This window comes from Gobio gobio (genome assembly GCF_949357685.1).
Source record: "Gobio gobio genome assembly, chromosome: 24".
In the NCBI taxonomy this organism is placed as follows: domain Eukaryota; kingdom Metazoa; phylum Chordata; class Actinopteri; order Cypriniformes; family Gobionidae; genus Gobio; species Gobio gobio.
In genome coordinates, this window is record NC_137120.1 from 2,535,657 (window position 1) to 2,556,814 (window position 21,158).

Here is a 21,158-nt window from a genome sequence, read left to right on the forward strand (position 1 = left end):
GAAGTTCTCGGACGGCGTCACGGCTGTATCCGGGACCGCTGGCGTGAGCCATGTTTCGGACAGACAATAGATGTTGCAGTCTCTCATGTCCCGTTGAAAACTTATCCTGGCTCTAAGATCGTCCATCTTATTCTCCAAGGATTGGACATTTGCGAGCAAAATGCTCGGGAGAGGAGGACTGAATGCTCTTTTTCTCAGTCTGTTGCGGATCCCAGCGCGTTTCCCGCGGTGTTTTTTGAATCTTCGCCGTCGACTCGAGTGGCCATTGTTCAACTCGGCGTCCCGGCGAATCTCAGATGGAAGATTGGAGAAAGTGTCCTGAAACAGGTCAGTGTAGCGGTAACCAAATTCCAGAAGTGTTTTGCTGTCGTAACAGATCAAAGCAGATGATCCGTTGGAAAAAATAGAGAGTAAAAGAGAGTAGAATAATAAATAAAAGCAAAGTCTTAGCGGAGCGACCTGAACGGCGACCGAACACGGCGGCGCCATCTCAATTCTACCAATTCTACGGCGCCATCTATTCTACTATCGAAAAAGAGACTCTAGCTATGTTGCTTGCTTTGCAGCATTTTGAGGTATACGTTGGATACAGCTCTACTCCTGTCATCGTCTACACGGACCATAATCCGTTGTTTTTTTTAAATAAAATGTATAATCATAACCAACGTTTGATGCGCTGGGCGCTCATGGCTCAATGTTATAATCTGGAGATCCACCACAAGAAGGGAACTGATAACATCATGGCAGATGCCCTTTCTCGGGGCTAGGGTAAATGTATAATTTCATATACGTAGGTGTGTAAGTTTGTATTATTGTAACTATGTTCTTGGTTGCTTTTACTGTTCGCTCCATCCAGAACCTGTCTAAAAAAGAGGACTGGTTCTTTCTTTAAGTGGGGGAGTGTTACGGTTTGTGTCTCGTGTTTTCTTCTCCTTGTAATGACGTCATGACTCTGTGTTTTTTTTTCTCTGTGTCTGAGCTCATTATTAGGTCTGCACCTGTGTGTCATTATACACCTGCACCTCGTTGGAGTCGTTTTGGATCCACTATAATAAAGGCACTGAAGCGGAGCATGGCAGGAGAGAGGAGAACCAGCAAACAAGCTTTTCGTTTTCTTTTGATTTAGTTAAATTACTTTGCTGTTCGTCTTGTTAATATTTGTTACTTTCATATTATTTGAAGTGAAGTATGTTTTTGTGTTTGTGATACGTGTTTCGTGAGTTTCTATATGTTCGTGAGTATAATAAATGTTAATGCAGTATACTCATGTTTCACGTGTCCTTCTTTATGTTGCGAAACCCTTACGTAGCCACTTTTAACAAAAGGGTTCGTAACAGAAGTGTTGCAACATACTTGTCAGTCCTGGTCATTAGACAGAGGAAATTGACTAACAATTTTTAGACAACCACTAGTATGTGTACAGTGCAACAGAAAAGATCTTGTTAGACATTTCAATACCAAACAGGACCACATGGAGATGCCATGGAAAATCCCTAAACCAACCGCATTGTAGTTAAGGTTGCAGCAACACGTCAACGTAATCGATTACGTAAATTAGTAAAATTGCATCGTATTCATTGATTTGTCGCACTGTTTATGTTCCCTAATTACCCTATGCTTGTTAATTTCTAAAAGTATATTATTAAGTTCCCATAGATCTGTACACTATTAAGGTAAGACTATATCTAACCAGGGGTCATGGCCATTACCATAGAAATAAGATGACAAACTGAACTTTTTATAATGGTAAATTACTTTTTTATAGAACAATATTACAATAACCAGGGGTTGAGCCTTATGGTGCGTTCACACCGGACGCGATTCGCGTGAGTGATTTACATGTTAAGTCAATGCAGAGACGCGAAATGGCATTCTGCGGCGCGATTCGCGCGAATGAGGCGGCGAGATTCGCGCGATTGAGGCGGCGAGAAGGACGCGACTTGAGCGTTTTGAAGATTTTTCAACTTGAGCGTTTCGAAACGCTCAAGTTGAAAAATCTGAACTTTGGCGGATATTTCGCGCCGCGTTAACCAATCAGGAGCTTGCTCTAGTAGTGACAACTAGAGGAGAAAATCTGTATATTAATATCTGGTTCAGACAATATGATTATCACTGTGATAACATTAAATGACATGAAACACAACCCAGTCTCTTTTTGTTAAATGCAAGTTTATGTATGATCAATAATACAAAAGTATAAGTAATGTATAACAAGCTATACATGAAATAAAACAAACAATGCAGTCAAACATTCAAAGTCAGTGCTAGTAGGCTAACGTTACAACTGCAACATACAGTTATAGCCTAAAAATATAAAGTAATGAAACTTATCTTTGCCCTCAGCCTAAACGATTTGCCAGGGAACAAATTATAGATCCATGAGACAAAAGATCGGCCGTTACAAGACGAATTATAGCTCGAGACACACCACAGAGACATCAGAGCCAGCGGTAGACGGCAGAAGGACTGGCCGAGGAAAGGTTGCCCTCGCCGGCTTTCACGTGCGCTGAGCGCGCTGTCCGCTGGAGCTCACAGCTCCGACAACGGCAGATAAAATGTTCAAATAGGCACTGTTTATGTAAATACACCACAGATTTGAGCTTTAAACAACTACATTATCGACTGAAAAAGTCTTAAAACTACGTTTTGTCACACATTAACAGTAGATATGAACAAAAAAAAAGACATGTAAACACAGCCCATGTCAGCCATTTCTCAACGAGACGAGCTGCTGGCGGAAGCCCCGCCCATGACGCGAATTCGCATCTGTTGTGCAGTGAATGTCACGCGCGAGTAAACTCAAAATGTACACGCGTCCACCTTCGCGCGATCAGCGCGAATTATTCGCGCGAATCGCGTCCGGTGTGAACGCCACATTACCCTCTTTAGATTGGTCTAGAAATTTCTTTACAAGCCCCTAGAGTCTAAGTACACGCGACTGATGCCAATGTGTTGGCGGAGCTCTAAATCTTCAGTCTGTGTGCTCCAATGCTCCTCCTAATAAAAGTCTTCCCACACTCAAAGCACACGTTTTTTTTGATGATTTTTTTAATGCTGCAGCAGTGAAAAACTCTTTCCACACAAAGAACATGAATGTGGTTTCTCCTGTTAATGAACTCTCAGTTGTCTCTTCAGGCCTGAAGCCCATAAAAATGTTTTGCCACATTGATCACATTCATGCAGTTTTTCAGTGTGGATGCTCATGTGTGTCTTAGGGGTTCCTTGTTGTGTGAAACTCGTCCCACACTGATCACATGTGAACGGTTTCTCTCTAGTGTGGATCCTCATGTGATCCTTGAGACCTTGAGAGTGTTTGCATGTGAAACTCTTCCCACACTGACGGCAGGTCAAACATTTCTTGTCTGTTCTCTTCAGTAAAGAAATACTTTCAGTCTGTGAGCGAGTTTTTTCTTCAGTTTTGACATGATGTTTCTCCTCTTCACTCTCCTCATTCTAAATAAAATGGGGGAGTCAATAGATTACAATTTTTAATCATGCTTAAATAACATCCATATCATATAATTAAGCATACATTTATCTTGTTTAACATTAAAACTGTTAAAAGAAAAGGCTTAATAAACTATTGCATAGATGAGATAAACTACACATATGTATCTCTTCTCTTTGTGCTTTGAAGTTTGAACTTCAGAGATGCTCAATTGGGTTTAAGTCAGGGCTCTGTCTGGGCCATTCAAGAACAGTCACGGAGTGGTTGTGAAGCCACTCCTTCGTTATTTTAGCTGTGTGCTTATCTTGTTGGAAGGTGAACCTTCGGCCCAGTCTGAGGTCTTGAGCACCTGGAGAAGGTTTTCGTCCAGGATATCCCTGTACTTGGCCGCATTCATCTTTCCCTCAATTGCAACCAGTCGTCCTGTCCCTGCGGCTGAAAAACACCCCCACAGCATGATGCTGCCACCACCTTGCTTCACTGTTGGGACTGTATTGGACAGGTGATGAGCAGTGCCTGGTTTTCTCCACACATACCGCTTAGAATTAAGGCCAAAAAGTTCTATCTTGGTCTCATCAGCCTAGAGAATCTTATTTCTCACCATCTTGGAGTCCTTCAGGTGTTTTTTAGCAAACTCCTTGCGGGTTTTCATGTGTCTTGCACTGAGGAGAGGCTTCTGTCGGGCCACTCTGCCATAAAGCCCCAGCTGGTGGAGGGCTGCAGTGATGGTTGACTTTCTACAACTTTCTCCCATCTCCCGACTGAATCTCTGGAGCTCAGCCACAGTGATCTTTGGGTTCTTCTTTACCTCTCTCACCAAGGCTCTTCTCTCCCGATAGCTCAGTTTGGCCGGACGGCCAGCTCTAGGAAGGGTTCTGGTCATCCCAAACATTTTCTTTAAGGATTATGGAGGCCTCTGTGCTCTTAGGAACCTTAAGTGCAGCAGAATGTTTTTGTAACCCTGGCCAGATCTGTGCCTTGCCACAATTCTGTCTCTGAGCTCTTCAGGCAGTTCCTTTGACCTCGTGATTCTCATTTGCTCTGACATGCACTGTGAGCTGTAAGGTCTTATATAGACAGCTGTGTGGCTTTCCTAATCAAGTCAAATCAGTATAATCAAACACAACTGGACTCAAATTAAGGTGTAGAACCATCTCAAGGATGATCAGAAGAAATGGACAGCACCTGAGTTAAATATATGAGTGGCACAGCAAAGGGTCTGAATACTTAGGACCATGTGATATTTCAGTTTTTATTTTTTAATAAATCTGCAAAAATGTCAACAATTCTGTGATTTTCTGTGCTGTGTGTACATTAATGAGAAAAATAATTAACTTATATATATAATATATATAGTGTTATAATGAACAATATAACAGAGTGAAAAATTTAAGGGGGTCTGAATACTTTCCTTACCCATAGTGTGTGTATGTGTATGTATATATATATATATATATATATATATATATATATATATATATATATATATATATATATATATATATATATATATATATATATATATATATATATATATATATATAAAATAGTTGCATAACAATAGGTGTATGGTCACATTTGACGACCAATGAGTATGAGTGTAACCAATTAGTAAGGAATACCTGAGGGCTAAATACAAGAAAAAAAAATTAACATTAAATGTTAACAATGTTGCATCTCCATCACTCTCCATAATAAAATGATACTGTAAATGTGTAATAATCAATGCACACTATGCTGTACTGTTTATCAAAACTTGCTGCAAACACCTGTATAGTGAAGCTGTTGTGTATCCGCGGCATAAGCCATTCAAATGTATTGACACAGCGCTAGAAATATTGAGCGATCCATGAACCATGTGACCGCACGCGCCGCCGCGAGATGACAGGCTGGCAGCAACAGGAGTATCAGACTGTACTTGAGCAACAGCGCAAACTCTTTCGGAATATTTTGAACAGCTGAATATTCACCTCATGATGAAAAAGTAGAGACGATTGTAGACAAAAATGAAGAGGGATTTAATCTTAGTTTTTGTTTTATGCAAAACATTTAGATTTTTGGGTACATTTCAGGTGATCTCAGCATGTGGAGAGAAGAGATGGGGGAAGAGAGGGTGAAGAGAAGGAAATGAAGCGTGATGTCTAGGATGTGGATGCTAATGTTAAAGAGAGAGTTCAAAAGCTAATTTCCAGAAATGTCCTTTGTTTTCTCAGAGAGTAGCCCGCTCTGAGCCCAGGCCGCTTGGCTCCAGTCTTACAACAGTGTTATTGTGTCACGTTTGGTGAGGACGCGGTGTCAAAACTGAAGGTGCTGGATCTGAAAATTAACTATTTACTATGATTGTTTTTTGTATGACTGTGTAGAGCAAATGATTGAGCGAAACTCTTCCCACATGCAGTGCAATGATACGGTTTCTCTCCGGTGTGGAGCCTCTCGTGTCTTTTCAGATGATCTGAATGAGTGAATCTCTTGTCGCAGTGTGAACACTTGTATGGTTTCTCTCCAGTGTGAATTCTCTGATGCTGTTTTAAATGTCCAGCTCCAATAAAACTCTTCCCACACTCAAAGCACACATGATCTCTTTCACCAGTGTGTATTTTCTGATGATCTTTTAAATTCTGCAGCTGTGAAAAACTCTTTCCACACAAAGAACATGAATGTGGTTTCTCCTGTGAATGAACTGTCAGGTGTTTCTTCAGGCCTGAAGCCCTCAAAAATGTTTTGCCACATTGATCACATTCATGCAGTTTCTCTCTAGTGTGGATGATCATGTGTTGCTTAAGGTTTCCTTGATGTCTGAAACTCTTCCTGCACTGATCACATGTGAACGGTTTCTCTCCTGTGTGGATCCTCATGTGAAGCTTGAGACTGTGTCTGCGTGTGAAACTCTTCCCACACTGACGGCAGGTCAAACATTTCTTGTCTCTTCTCTCAAGAATAGAAATACTTTCAGTCTGTGAGCAAGTTTCTTCTTCAGTTTTGACATGATGTTTCTCCTCTTCACTCTCCACATCCATCAGCATCACATCTGAAATGACAAAAAAAGTCCATAGAAGTTTGAACTTTTCAATGCGGAGCGCTGTGACTTGTTACTTTGAGCTCATCATTCTGTGCACGGGCTGTGCATAAACGCTTTGCTGTTTTATTAAATATCAGGGTTTTTCCTGCATAGAGAATTACAAGGCGGCAGTCTCCATCAAATTTCATGCCGCTTCCGTCTGTCGACAAAACGTCTCGGTTACGTATGTAACCCTTATTCCCTGAAGGAGGGAACGGAGACGTACGTTGGAACTGACCGACGAATTGGGATCTGTCTTCAGAGACCAGTCTACTTCGAGTGTATTAGAAACGAGCCAATTGTATTGGCATGCGGTCCACGCACCGCCCCGCACTGCGGGTATAAATTCGGAAGTGGAGTACTGCATATTGCTTTTCCAACTGAGGAGCCGAAGAAGTGACTCGGCCCTTCAGCGGAAGCACAGCATCTGGCGACGGGACGTACGTCTCCGTTCCCTCCTTCAGGGAACGAGGGTTACATACGTAACCGAGACGTTCCCTTTCAGTCAGTCACGTTCGACGTACGTCGGAACTGACCGACGAATTGGGATCCCTACCAACACGCCAGGATGTTGGCCCTTCCAGCGTCCTGCCTGAGCTAGCTGGACCACTCCTATGTTAGAGTGGGAGTCAGGGCTCCCGGGAGGGAAGGTCAGTCACTGCTGTTCCTGCAAGACCCACTCAGTGTGACTACTGGATAACGCTGGGACGCTGCGGAGCCACGTCCTCCAAGGGAGGAGAGGTGGAATACTCATAAGGACTAACCTATCAGGGAAGTGCAACATATGGCAGTCTCTAGGGTGGATCCAACCTGGTCCCAGGGGGGAAAGAACACACCCAGAGACGACAGAGAGGGGCTCTATCAAAGGAAAGACACAGGGCTAGCCGAGTAGGGTAGCAGATACCGTGGAAATACACATATGGGGTCGCCGTGAGGGGACCAACACATATGGAACCCAGCCTACACACACGTTCCACAAGCATACGGGTGCAGGCCTGGCGTCAGACGGCCACAACGTCTGACACCGAAGGGGTGACGGAGGAGCTCGACAGGGAAGAACGCACGTATCCATCCATAGGCGGGAGTGGCGTAGCAAGCCGACACAGGAACGGGCACTTCGCGTCTACCGGCCATTGGAGGCGAGTACACGGGAAGAAACCAGCTCCACACGGAGGCTATAGAATCTAGCGAATGTGTTAGGTGTCACCCAGCCTGCAGCTCTACAGATGTCTGTCAGCGAGGCGCCTTGAGCCAGAGCCCAGGAGGAGGCAACACTCCTTGTGGAGTGCGCTCGCAACCCGAACGGGCAAGGCACGTCTTGCGATTGGTACGCTAAGACGATATCGTCCACTATCCAGTGGGCTAACCTCTGCTTGGAGACAGCCTTTCCCTTCTGCTGGCCTCCGTAACAGACGAAGAGCTGCTCTGAGGTCCTAAAGCCTTGTGTCCGGTCAACGTAAGCGCGAAGTGCGCGGGCGGGACATAAAGCCTAGGGCTGGGTCTGCCTCCTCCGAGGGTAGCGCTTGCAGGTTCACCACCTGGTCCCGAAAGGGAGTGGTAGGAACCTTGGGCACCTATCCCTCCCTGAGAAAGAAGGTCCTTCCTCAGGGGAATCGGCCAGGGTGGGGCTGTCGCGAGGAGAGTGAGTTTGGCGAGTTGGCCAGTAGGGCGCAACTAGCAAGACCTGCTCCTCATCCTCCCTGACCTTGCACAGAGTCTGTGCTAGAAGGCTCACTGGGGGAAACCCATATTTGCTGTGCCAGCTGTGCGCCAGTGCATCTGTGCCGAGGGTACCCCCGTTCAGGGAATAGTACCACTGGCAATGGGACGAGTCCGGAGTGGCAAACAGGTCTACCTGTGCGGCTCCGAAAAGGTCCCATATCAGCTGGACGCTCCGGGGGTGGAGTCGCCACTCTCCCGGAAGTGGACACTGACGAGAGAGCTTGTCGGCTGTCTGGTTCAGCGCACCAGGGATGTGAATGGCACGAAGCGACCTCAGATGCTTCTGACTCCACAGGAGGAGGTGGCGGGCAAGTTGGGCACTCCGGCCCGTAAGAACGAGGGGTCGGACCAAAGGTTGAAGGTTTGGCGACAGTACGGGGTAACTGGGACCCGATACTGGCCGCTCTGCCACGCCCACCTCGGGACTCGGTCGTGTAGCCAGCGCTGAAGCGGTCTCATATGAAGCAACCCGAGCGGCGTTACCGCGGCTGCAGATGCCATATGCCCCAGGAGCCTCTGAAAGAATTTCAGTGGGACTGCCGTTCTGCTCTTGAATGTATTCAAGCAGTTCAACACTGACTGGACTCATTCCTCTGTGAGGCGCGCAGTCCGATTGACCCAACCCAGCTCCATGCCGAGATAAGAGATCCTCTGCGTGGGACAGAGTTTGCTCTTCTCTCGGTTGACCCGAAGGCCCAACAGGCTGAGGTGACAGAGCACCAGGTCCCTGTGTTCGCACAACTGCTCTCGAGACTGGGCAAGTATAAGCCAGTCGTCGAGATAGTTGAGGATGCAAACGCTGCGTTCTCGGAGTGGAACAATGTCTGCCTCCGCGACTTTCTTGAAGATGCGGGGCGACAGGGACAGCCCGAAGGGCAATACTTTGTACTGATATGCCTTCCCCTCGAACGCAAAGCGTAGGAACGGTCTGTGTCGAGGGAGAATAGAGACATGAAAGTACGCGTCCTTCAGGTCGATCGCTGCAAACCAATCTTGGGGACGGATACATTCGAAAATGCGTTTCTGCGTTAGCATTCTGAACGGAAGTTTGTGCAGGGCCCGATTCAGAACATGCAGGTCCAAGATTGGCCGTAACCCACCCCCTTCTTGGGTACAATGAAGTAGGGGCTGTAGAACTTCATATCGGCTGGAGGAACCGGCTCGACCGCGTCCTTCGCCAGTAGGACATCGATCTCTGACCGCAAGACATTTGGGAGGCCGGTACACGAACTGAATCGCGTAACCGAGTCTGATAGTACGGATGAGCCAGCGAGATGGCTCTAGCCAGGCCCCCAGAAACCGCCAACGGCACTATAGACGTACCCGGGGTGGGGCAGCGAGGTGGAACGTTCAGACCCAACCCGGATGGCCCGGAGGCGACCCGGAGTGGTGTCTGATCATTCCAGGGTGGGGCAGTGTGTGGGAGAGAATTTTTTTTTGTTTTTTACCTCCATCTGCTTCTGGGCCACCAAGAACTGCTGGGCGCAGTTCTCGATGACGTCGCCGAAGAGGCCAGCCTGACAGACAGGGGCGTTGAGGAACCGAACTTTGTCGGGCTCACGCATATCTGCCAGGTTAGCCCCAGCTTTCTGGACCACTAGTGTGGACATTGCCTGACCCAGGGAGCATGCAGTGACTTCCGTCACCCAGAGGGCGAGGTCCATCACAACATGCAGTTCCTGCATAACCCCTGGGTCGGGACTACCCTCGTGCATGCAGAACAGAGGGCAGTGAGAGAGGGAAAAAACTTAAACATATTATGGCCCTTTTGGTGTTCCATATTTTGGCACCAAATAGTTCCACACTGCTAAGTTTTTCCAATGCACATCCGGGCAGCCACCCCAGAAAGCATGGCTGTCAACTCTGAATCTGATTCAGCATGAGCACACTATTATAGTGGGAAACTCAGCATTATCATTTCCAGCGCATAACAGCCCTCTCTCCGATGCAGCAATTGACATCTGTACTCCGCCAGAGCACCAAATGAAACGCTAGGTCCCCCCTTTTTTCAAAAAAGGACCAGCAATCCCATCTGTAAGCTACCAGCAGGCATGTGGGACAATTAGCATGGCCGTCCGACTTGACGGCACACGGCGCGCTGAACACTCAAGCCTCCAAGAAAGAGGCACGGTGAACAACGCGCCGACGTGGTCATGTTCTCATAAGGGAACATGAACCACCCACGAACAAAGTCTCAGCATGCTTGTGATGCAATAAGAGGAGTGGGGGCCCACAGGGAATGTACCCGGCGGGGAAGCCCCACTATAATCCTCAGGCCACCAAGGCTTATTAGCCAAAGTAGACCTTTTCTGGTGCACCAGAAAAGGAACAAGATCGGGGAATAAGCAAAGGGACTCAACCCCGTTTGAGGTTTCACAGTCTCGACCGCGCACCAGAGGACCGAGTGACGCGCTGGGTTGCCGTGGCAACCCCCGCTGTCAGCCGGCGCCAGACGGCACACGGCGCGCTGAATGCTCGAGCCCGAACAACGCGCCGACGTGACCACGTTCTCCTGGGAGAACGCAGATCACCCACGAACGCAATCTCACATGTTTATATGCGAGAGAGATCGTGGCCGTCAAATGAGGACAGGAAACAACCGCATCCAGAAACACACGGTTTGAATGACATCTTGAAAAAGACGCAGGGTCAAACCGTGTTGCTCTTTTTAGAAGGAAATGCTCTTTTAGAAGTGCTGAAGCACTCAGGGAGATGACCGCGGCTCACAGTAGTCCGATTGCAAGCCTGCGTGTGAGCACTCAAGAACGGAAACGCCCAGCCAACCAACACAGGAACAAGTGTATGTTGCAGCGGCCGCTCGCTGACTCGCGTCACACCAGCACCCAGGTAAGAGAGCGATCCTCCTAGAGACTCGTTTAAACACTCTTCGCAGAAACAGCTTGATACAGCAAACCGTTCGGCTTCGAAGTTAAAAGCAATATGCGGTACTCCACTTCCACTTTCACGCATGCGGTGCGAAAAACAATTGGCTCGTTTCTAATACTCAAAGTAGACTGGTCTCTGAAGACAGATCCCAATTCCTCGGTCAGTTCCGACGTACGTCGAACGTGACCGACTGAAAGGGAACTTCAGTCACATGCTCAGATTAGACCTGTCATGATAATTAAATAATCATGAGAATTATATATTGTCACATGATCCTTCAGCAATCATTCTTATATTATGATTTACTGTTACAAAGTCATCTAAAGCCATTCCATATCTGAATGTGAGGGACAGAAGAATATTTACCTCGTTAAATTAAAGTTCATGGAAACTCGTCTTTCCATCCACTGTGGCTGTCAATCATTCTCCGTTCATTATTCAAAATGCACGTCACATTCGGTTACGACAGTCAGCGGCAGCACTGTAAAACTCTCTCCAAGATGATATATTCCCATTATAATACTTGATATGCAGATAAAGGGCTGTGGGTATTTGCATAAAATGACTTTATCTTGCTGGAGTTTATAGCGGTTTCTGAACGATGTTGTACACGCTACCAGGTAACATCACAAGGACTATTAATTAGCATCACACGCACAATAACTAGAATTTAAAATTGTGAAGAAACAAATTATCAGTAAACTGTTGGACAGATATACATTAATTAGATCAAGATTTGCGCGCATTTGTGCCGTGAACTTTTCAATGCGCACTCTGACTCCATGTTGCTTTAACTTCTTAACCAGCAGCAAGGAAAAAAACAAGGAAAAAAACAAAAAATCCTACTTTGTTTGGATGAGCGTTTTGAGTTGGAGTAATCAATCATGTCCATTTTCAATGAACGCTGCACGGAGAGCGCTGACACATCAGATGCGCAATTAAAACACGAAACGGTATGAATACAGAACACTACAGTATTTGTTTCCAAATCATTATAAAGTAATTCATTTCTTGACTAGATGCTGCATTAACAGGTAAAGAACAGCAGTGTGTATGTTTGTCAACGAGGCTGAGAGGAACGCTAACATTAGCAGTACCTCAAGCAGTTAAAACAATGTGATTAAAAACACACGCAAGTCAGACCTAAATGTTGCATGTAGGGATGCACCGATACCACTTTTTTTTCAGACCAAATACAAGTACAAGTACTTATATTTGGGTACTTGCCGATACCGAGTACTGATACGAGTACTTAAAGTCCCTGTAAAGTCAAAACTAAACATGTGTTCTGAGTTCCTCACACCACAGATAAATGTGTTATTAACCACCCAGCCAAATTTGAATCATAAAAAACTCTGGCAAGTACATAAAATAGCTTATCAAAAACTTGAAAAAATTAGCAGCATTCTCTGCTCTCAAACGCTGGGGGTGTGTCCGCTGTCGGCGCCGAAACCACGCCCACTCGCGGGACAGCTGGAGTAGCACACAGGGTTGCCAGGTTTTCACAACAAAACCCTTCCAATTGCTACTCAAAACAAGCCCAATCGCGTTTCAGGGGGGCTTCCCCGGTAAAAATCACATTTGGGGGTAAAATAAGGTTTTTTTTGGCATGGTTGCCTACTAAAATTCGCATTCCCGGGGCTAAATATCACATAACTAGGGTCGCTTCAACCCGCGGACATGAAAAAACAGCCTTGGCAACACTGGTAGCACACAAGACAACACTCGGCGTACTGATCATGACTGTCTATGATCACGACGCACCAGATGTCGGCGGGACGGGAGGATGAAGGCCTGGGCGGGGGATAGTCGCTTCTGCAGCGGATTATCAGTGAATCCCAGTTGTCTCCGGTGAAAGTTTGTAAAACTATCCGGTGTAAAGTCACTGCAGAGGCAGTTGTCGGTGGTGATCCTCAGCTCTCCTTCAAGGCAGCTGTTCACAAAATTAATCCATCTCTTCTTGATCATCGTTTTTGTTTTGAAAGCTGTTTTGTAAGTTGTAGGCTGTAATAACTAACACTACTGACACAGTACTGACAGTAACTCGCGATCGAGCGGGCAAACTGATGCGAATGTGCTCTAGTTATGATCGTGTTAGGGGAGGAGCCAGGCTCGGTGGCTCCAGTGCGTCATCGAGCCACCGTTTTAGCCCTGCCCAGAAAACCCTGAACACAGCAACGGTGAAAAAATGTTTAACGGTCTAACTTCTGAATTCAGTACTACATAGTTCAGTCTTTGTAATGTGTTTCAGCAATACATTTCTAACATTTATAATGTGTTTAGAAACAAATCTCAGAATTGCCTTTACAGGGACTTTAATACCATTACAGTTCTTCTAACAATGTTTTATTTTCATCAGATGTCTTTCACTTTCTGACTGTAACAAAGTAAATACACAATTTGATGCTGTTGCTGACATTTTAACATTCAACTTGGTGTTTTCCTAAACAAACATGGCACTGCTGCCCATTTCACATAAATGTAACCTGTAACATTCAGTGGATTCCAGTACCACAACATAGTAGCAGAACAACTGAATTAAATTAGTATATGTTACCATAGCCATACAGCCCTTTTTGGAGATGAAAAGAAGCTTCTCTGCATTATCAGCTATGAGCCTGTTTCTGTTTTCATCTACAATGTGTGGCACTGAGCTAACTTAGGGATGAGCGAGACTAGTCGATTAAACGTTAGTGCTGCTGCAAGACGACTTGGAAAATACTAGTCATTTACATTTTTTGTATTTTTTTGTATTTAAAGCTGCAGTAGGGAGTTTTTAGAAAACGTTGACTTAGCCTGAAAATTTTAACAAGCACAACTCACAGGTCACTCCCCCTTGCTCTCTGCTGCGCTACAGCCCTCCCTACACAGCTCCTCCCCCATCACAGCGGAGCCTGCCGTGAACGCGCAGGCTAGTAACTAGGGCTAGGCTAGTAGAACATAGCAGGGCCACCGATGACGGCGGATAAACAGTTATGGCACATTCACTGGTACAGATGAAACATCAACAATATGATTTACATTGACTATGGCTTGTCCATACTTTGACTACAAACTTGGTTCCTAAAAACATTACGTATTTTGCAATACATGTAATGTAACTATATGACGTTGCACTATTTCTATAAGTAATAGTTAGTAAGATAATATAACGGTAACTAACGTTACAGTATGCAAGTAATTATTCTATCGATATCAGGGCTCAACATAGCGACCATTTTGGGCACATTTGCGCCTGAAAATTACTGCGTGCGACTGTGAAAAAAGAATTAGGCGCACCGGTGCGAGTGACCCAATCGATTCTCATGAATAGATGTAGCCTATAATACAATCGAAAAACTACAACTGCCAAAGTGCATCAACACTGACTGAGCAACAGTTACGTTTCGATCTCTGAGATCGACTGCTTGTCGTGCCTTCTGTCAGCAGAGTGTGCAACGGACTACACTTCACAGATTGTTAACCAGGTGAAACGGGTGTGACGCGGCCTCGCGCAGATGTTTCTTTGCAGCCAAATCCAAATTAACTAGAAATACCACATTTGGATTATCATAAACAAGGTCGGAAATTAAAGGGTTAGTTCACCCAAAAATGAAAATTCTGTCATTAATTACTTACCTTCATGTCGTTCGACACCCGTAAGACCTCCGTTCATCTTCGGAACACAAATGAAGATATTTTAGTGTAAATCTGATGGCTCTGAAAGGCCTCCATTGGCACAATGCACGGTTCACTCTCAAGACCCTTAAAAGGTACTAAAGACGTCGTTACAAAGTCCATCTCACTACAGTGGTTCTACAATAACTTTATGAATCGGCGAGAATGGTTTTTGTGCGCAAAAAAACCCTAAATAGCGACTTATATAGTGATGACGATTTCAAAACACGGCCTCATGAAGCTTCGAAGCGTTATGAATCAGTGAGTCGATTCAGCGGTTTGGATCGCCAAATTTCAGCAGTTTGGCGGTTTGACACGCGATCCGAATCATGATTCGACTCACTGATTCATAACGCTTCGAAGCTTCATGAGGCCGTGTTTTGAAATTGTCATCACTATATAAGTCGCTATTTAGGGTTTTTTAGAACCACTGTAGTGAGATGGACTTTGTAACGACGTCTTTAACGACGGACAGCTATTGCTCCGAGTTGGCATGATTGCAAATGTGATACTTATCTTGTACAAAAGTCCAATAGACAAGCTGATGTTAAGTAACAACGTTTTAGTCAAACTACAAAATCAAAATCAAAACTACACCAGAACTGTTGCGCATTTCCAAGCGGTTCGATTCGAATGAATCTGCGTTTGAACGATTGAATCAATGACTCACACATAGACTTGACACGCCACCTACTGGCGGTTTTATTTTCATATTTTGCATTTGCATCGACTTTGCATTAACTTTTTATTTAAAATATCAAACTTTTAAAGTTTAACTTGTACATAACCCATTTCTAAATTCAAAAACTTATATTTAAAACATTCATACAACATTATTTACCCATGAGCTGCATTAAACAGTCTAAACACCACTTCAGAGCTGCTGTGACACTTCTACAGTGCAAAGATGGATCTTTTGATGCTGATTTAATTAGATTGGTAACAGTCTAATTGTGTCTTATTGCTCTAACTGAATTTATTGTTTAAATTAAAATTTTAAAAACATTTCTATTTTAATTGAAGAAATTGACAAGATGATCCATATATTTAATAAGATTAGAAAACATTGCTCTTATAATGGTAAAAATGCCCCTGGACATTAATTTAAAGGGACAAAGATAGTCCTGTAATGGGAAAGTTATAATTGGAATGCATGTTATTGATCAGAAAGTGCTCCTAAATTTTTTAAAATTAGGAGCACAAGTGCTCCTCAAGAAAAATGTTAGCGTAGAGCCCTGGATATGTAATGCCAAATAAGGTTTGCTAGTACATTATTTTAGCAACATGACAAGCCAGTGAATTAGTAGGTTTCAATAAATGCTTTGCACAGTGCATGACATTTTATCTGTATGTTATGCGGCTAGAGTTTTGACACTGAGTCAATGGGCTCCGACGAGGAATTCACACCCACAGCGACTTCGAGGAGTCAACGGGCGGTGAGAAGAGGAAGCCAAGATACTTACTTGTCAAGCAGAAATGTGGCTAACTCTGCATCGGTTTTTAATCCTTTTCAGGACACGTAGCCTAGCTCCCTGCACCTCGGAAAAGCTGCTCCGATATTTACCCTCGTTTTATTTTGGGCTCATCTGTCTTTTTCCGTTTACCCGCCTTTATTTTATGAGCAGGTGCCACTCGAGGAATTGGCAGTTTGGATTGTTTGTCCGCCATAAGCAAAGCTGCGGCACACCGGTAATCTTGAATTTGAACGAACACGAGCTTGATCGACACTGCTAAGACACTCCTCCTGGCTCTGATTGGTTGTTACCGGGAGCGGTGTATTTCTGCAAAAGGCAAAAGGACCACTGGGAGGAGCCAGAGGATCTTGATTTTTTCACAGATTATCGGTCTCATATTCTACTCTCAGGACATAATGACAGGTTTAACAAATATGTAAAAAAATACATTTTTACAAAAGTTACCAACTGCAGCTTTAAGGTTTTGCTTTAAATATATATTTTTTACAAAGGCTATGTTTAAATTACTGTCGTGTTAATGTTATATCTTGAAATTAATATATTATTTTGAAAAGTGTATATCTGCCGCAAAACACAATCATTTAATTTTACCTCAGGTTTTGCATGCGTTGGTTTTCTCTGGCGCTTGCGGAGGCTTCAGATAAATCTCCACTCGGGTGAAGGAGGATTTTGAAAGCTTACACAAAACTTTTCCATTTTCTTCCATATCATGTCAAACTAGTATAACAATTAAGCTTGCTTAGGCTTGTTATACTACCGGGGTTAGGCTAATCATTGCGCACATCCCTACTAAACAGCCTTTCACTTTTGGCAGTCATTAGCGAGAGGTATCTGCCTCACGAGCAGTTAAGCTAAATTAATCGGTTAATCGGTATCGGTGCATCCCTAGTTGCATATATAAAATTAGTGATGTGAGAACGCAAACTGTATCGTCATTAGGGTTGGGTACCGAAACCCCCTATGTAACCGGTATGTACCGGACCGAATCAGAACGCAGATGCTTCAGAAAATCCCCAAAAGTGACTGAACCAGCCATCGTAAACACTATCTTTTGTGATAAATAATATCATTAGATAAATGTTCATACATAGATTAGTTACAGTTATTATTTATTGGTGAATTATCCAGGATTAATGGACTATTCAGTAAATAAACAATAGATTAAATAAAATAAAAAACATTAAAATAAAAAAAATGTATAGATTAATTGATTAAAAAAAATAATCGTTAGTTTCAGCCCTAATTGTAGTGTCGACTGCATTCATCAACTCTGTTACCAAAGTTATCACAAATAACTTTATATTAAAAAAAAAACGAAAACTATAAAACACTAAAAGTATAATTTACACTAAATCTGCAATTCTTAATTTTGATATGTTTAATGTTTATTTGTTTAATTATTACATTTCTTTAAAAAAAAATCTGTGTCAGGGTTGAAAGTGTATTTAGGCATGTCCCAAATTCTGCTTAGAGCTTTTTTTCCTCCTACAAACTCTAAATCTGATGAACTTTCTATCGTTACTGTTCTTCAGGCTCATGAATGAAGAATCAGGAATAAACACCAACCTCTTTGTTCTTCAGTGTGTTCTGGATCGCTCATGTTCTCACTGTCCTTCAATAAACTCTGTCTTTGCAGATTTCAGCTCTTCCTGATGGGCTGATGCTCATATTCCAGCATTTATTGGTGAATTGCAGTGGGAGGAGCTTCACTGAAGGAGGAGGAGCAGATCTGACAAAATCAAGAACAAATCACTTATTGAGTTTTTAATACTAACTTAAGTACAATAATTAGAAAGTATGAATGTTTGTATACCAATTCACAAATTCTCTCTTTACTTCTAAGAATTACATCCACATATTTTATCCCTACATTTATCTTACCTCTCATTATCATATAGGCAACGAATTATAGAAAAACATACAATTAAAAGATTCCAAATATAAGCAATGCAAGAATAAAAATGAAGAAATAAACATATAAAAATACCTTTACAAATTTCCAAAAAACAAATAAACCAAATGAGTTCGACAACTTGCGCTTGTTCGTTGTGTTTAATATGAAAGATGGTTTATCACAGATTAACGAAATAATCATGTAGATGTCTCAATCAGAGGTGGACAAAGTACACAACTCCATTACTTGAGTAAAAGTAAAAGTACTGCTGGTCAAATATTACTCTGTTACAAGTGAAAGTTGTAAAAAACGATTTTTACTTAAGTAAAAGTACAGAAGTATTTGTTTATAAAAGTACTTAAGTATCAAAAGTAAATGTCCTTTTTTTATGTCAATGCATTATTGTATTATTGTTGTATGAATGCACTCTATGCCATCATGGTGGTTTAAGCCAGTCAGTGATGCTCCATCCGACATGCTAGCATACGACTACCTTAAACTCATTTAAATACTTGTATAAAAGTTACAAAGCTCTTTACTAAGCTGCTGTCACATTAAGGCAGAATGCACAAATCCTATACACCGATACACATCCGAAATTCCCCCAACTGTTTACGTTCACTTAAAGGGATCCCCAGGTGTTAAGACTTGTATGGCTTAATATAACAAATTATGTCTCTTACTGAAATATGTAGTAGAAAACCCATGAAAGATCCACATTATTTAAAAAATCCATTATACATTTGGACAATTAAGCCAGTCAGTAATGCTGGGAAGCTTCAGATGACCCTACAAAAGAGATTCTTGATAGGCTGTTTGCAAAAAAAAAAAAAAAAACTTTTAAAGAAGAAAAAAAATCATCCACTGTCTTGCACAGCTGCTACAGAAACGACTTTCACCTTCGAGGACCTTGATAGAAATGTAGTGGAGTAAAAAGTATGATATTTGTCTTTCAAATGTAGTGAAGTTAAAGTAAAAGTATCCCTAAAAAATAATACTTCAGTAAAGTACAAATACTCAAAAAGTGTACTTAAGTACAGTATTCAAGTAAATGTACTTTGTTACTGTCCACCTCTGGTCTCAATAGCTGATCGTGTCGTTTTCTTAAGTCTGTTGACACCAATAAAAAGGGCATATTGCAGGTTAGAGACCCCAGTGAGTCAATGTATAGAAAAATAATGTAGGAACTACATTTTCTTTAAAATATACTTTAAAATGCGCCATTAAGGCTGTAATCTCGTGAGAAATGCGATACCTGGCAAAGGTTAATGTTGATTGAATAGCTAATGACATCAACTGGACATTTCGTGACCTTTTGTTTCCTTGTATGTGATTGGTTTAAGCCTTTTCTGTCGCTGCGAGTGTTAAAAAAATCGACATTGAAAGGAAAAAAAGAAACATCGTTTTTTCGCCGCAGCACATTCACGTTCGGTGTGGAAGCACTCATTACACAATCAGCTGATCAAAAAATACAACATTATTTGCGCGTCAAAATCGCATCCAGTGTGAAAGGACGCAACGGCCATCTCGTCCATACTTTTCGCTTCAGAACGGCTCATTAGAATCCTATGGGTGACGTCACGGACACAACGTCCATATTATTGTTTTTGACATAAATGCAGATATAATTGTAATTTAAAAAATATATATATTCTCGATTTTCAAATATTGCACCTGTCAATACAAAATATTCTGTAGCCTATTTTGCTGTCAATACTGCCGACTTTGTCTTTGCTGTATCAGTAGGCTATATTTATTTTTTACATGAAGTATAGGCCTTCTTTGGCAGCAGTGCTGGTGTGTAATGACATAAACGCCACACTCACGCCATGCAGCCAGTGTGTAGCCGGGTATAACAATGTTTGTCTTCATCATATCGCCGGGATGATAATCCTCCGGTCTAAAGTGAACTCCACACACCACCGCGTGCTTCCAAGCAGATGTCGTCTCTTCACCTGCACAAAATACACATGCAGGTTTTTCAAAAAAAAAAATATTTTTAGGAAACCTGTGGACTCGATGTCCTGACAGGGTGGACACAATAATTTACCAAGACAATGATAAAATGAAATAGAAAAACTACCGAAAATACACAGACTCATACTGAATACCAACCTATTCTGCACTGAGCCAACGCAGAGCTCGGCAAGCGACTCCCTCTCGTGATGTAATATGACGCGGTGTTGAAAAAAAGCATTTTTTACAAGCGGTCAACAAAACGGTCACTTTATCTACTAAATTGGTGCTCTTCTGTCCTTTTAAAACATTTTAAATCCTGCATTACCTTTTCATATGGTATTTTCATACAAGGTTATATTAATTTGGAAAAAAAAATTTAATTTATCAACTTTAATGTGACAATGTACGGATGTGAAGACATCAGCATAATGAATGAGGTGAAAACAGGATCTATTGATATGAAATAAAGAGGCTTTTCAGCTGCTCTGATAATAGTGATGAGCCATAGACTATCAATACTCATTCAGGATCAGCAGCAGATCATCTCACTTTATTCACACTATTTGCTGATAGAAACAGATTGTTTGAGTCTGAATATATGATGAAAGTGTCCCATATGGATCTAAAAATAGTTCTAAAGTAATGAGTTTGTTAGCATCTTACCGTATGTGAAGAGCAAATTATTAAACTTTCTTCTTAAAGCGTTCTTTAGATAACAGACACACATATACCATTCAGATATGACCGCGTAAGAGGATTTTTAAACTGTTTTTAAACTGGAACTGTTTACCTCAGAAGATTCGACACTGACTGACGGGAGCGCGCCGCGCACTGGTGATGACGTCATCGCATTTTATCTAATACGGTTTAAAACGGTTAAACGTATATAAAACGACATATCAAACCAAATAAGTGTATTCCATATGGATTTTAGATCGAACTAAACTTACGAATTAAATATTTATTATTTATTCTTGATTCAAGAAGAATCAGCAGAAGTTTAGTTTGTGTGAAACAAAAATAAAAAGTTAAAGTAGAACACACTTGAGATAAGGGAAA

At 42.6% G+C, this 21,158-nt stretch overlaps 1 long non-coding RNA gene across 2 annotated transcripts; it reads right to left on the reverse strand.

Annotated features, from left to right (window-relative positions):
- Nucleotides 1-5,444: 5,444 nt before the first annotated feature.
- Nucleotides 5,445-20,935, reverse strand: LOC307120728. 2 transcript variants are annotated; one of them, XR_013815854.1, is made up of 5 exons: nucleotides 20,256-20,932; nucleotides 19,967-20,095; nucleotides 17,813-17,975; nucleotides 14,733-14,769; nucleotides 5,445-6,476 (listed from the first exon to the last, which is right to left on the reverse strand). It is a non-coding gene; the product is annotated as an uncharacterized lncRNA (long non-coding RNA). The 2 variants fall into 2 exon arrangements; XR_013815853.1 differs by lacking the exon at nucleotides 14,733-14,769 and having other exon boundaries at nucleotides 20,256-20,935.
- Between the last annotated feature and the right edge of the window lie 223 nt (nucleotides 20,936-21,158).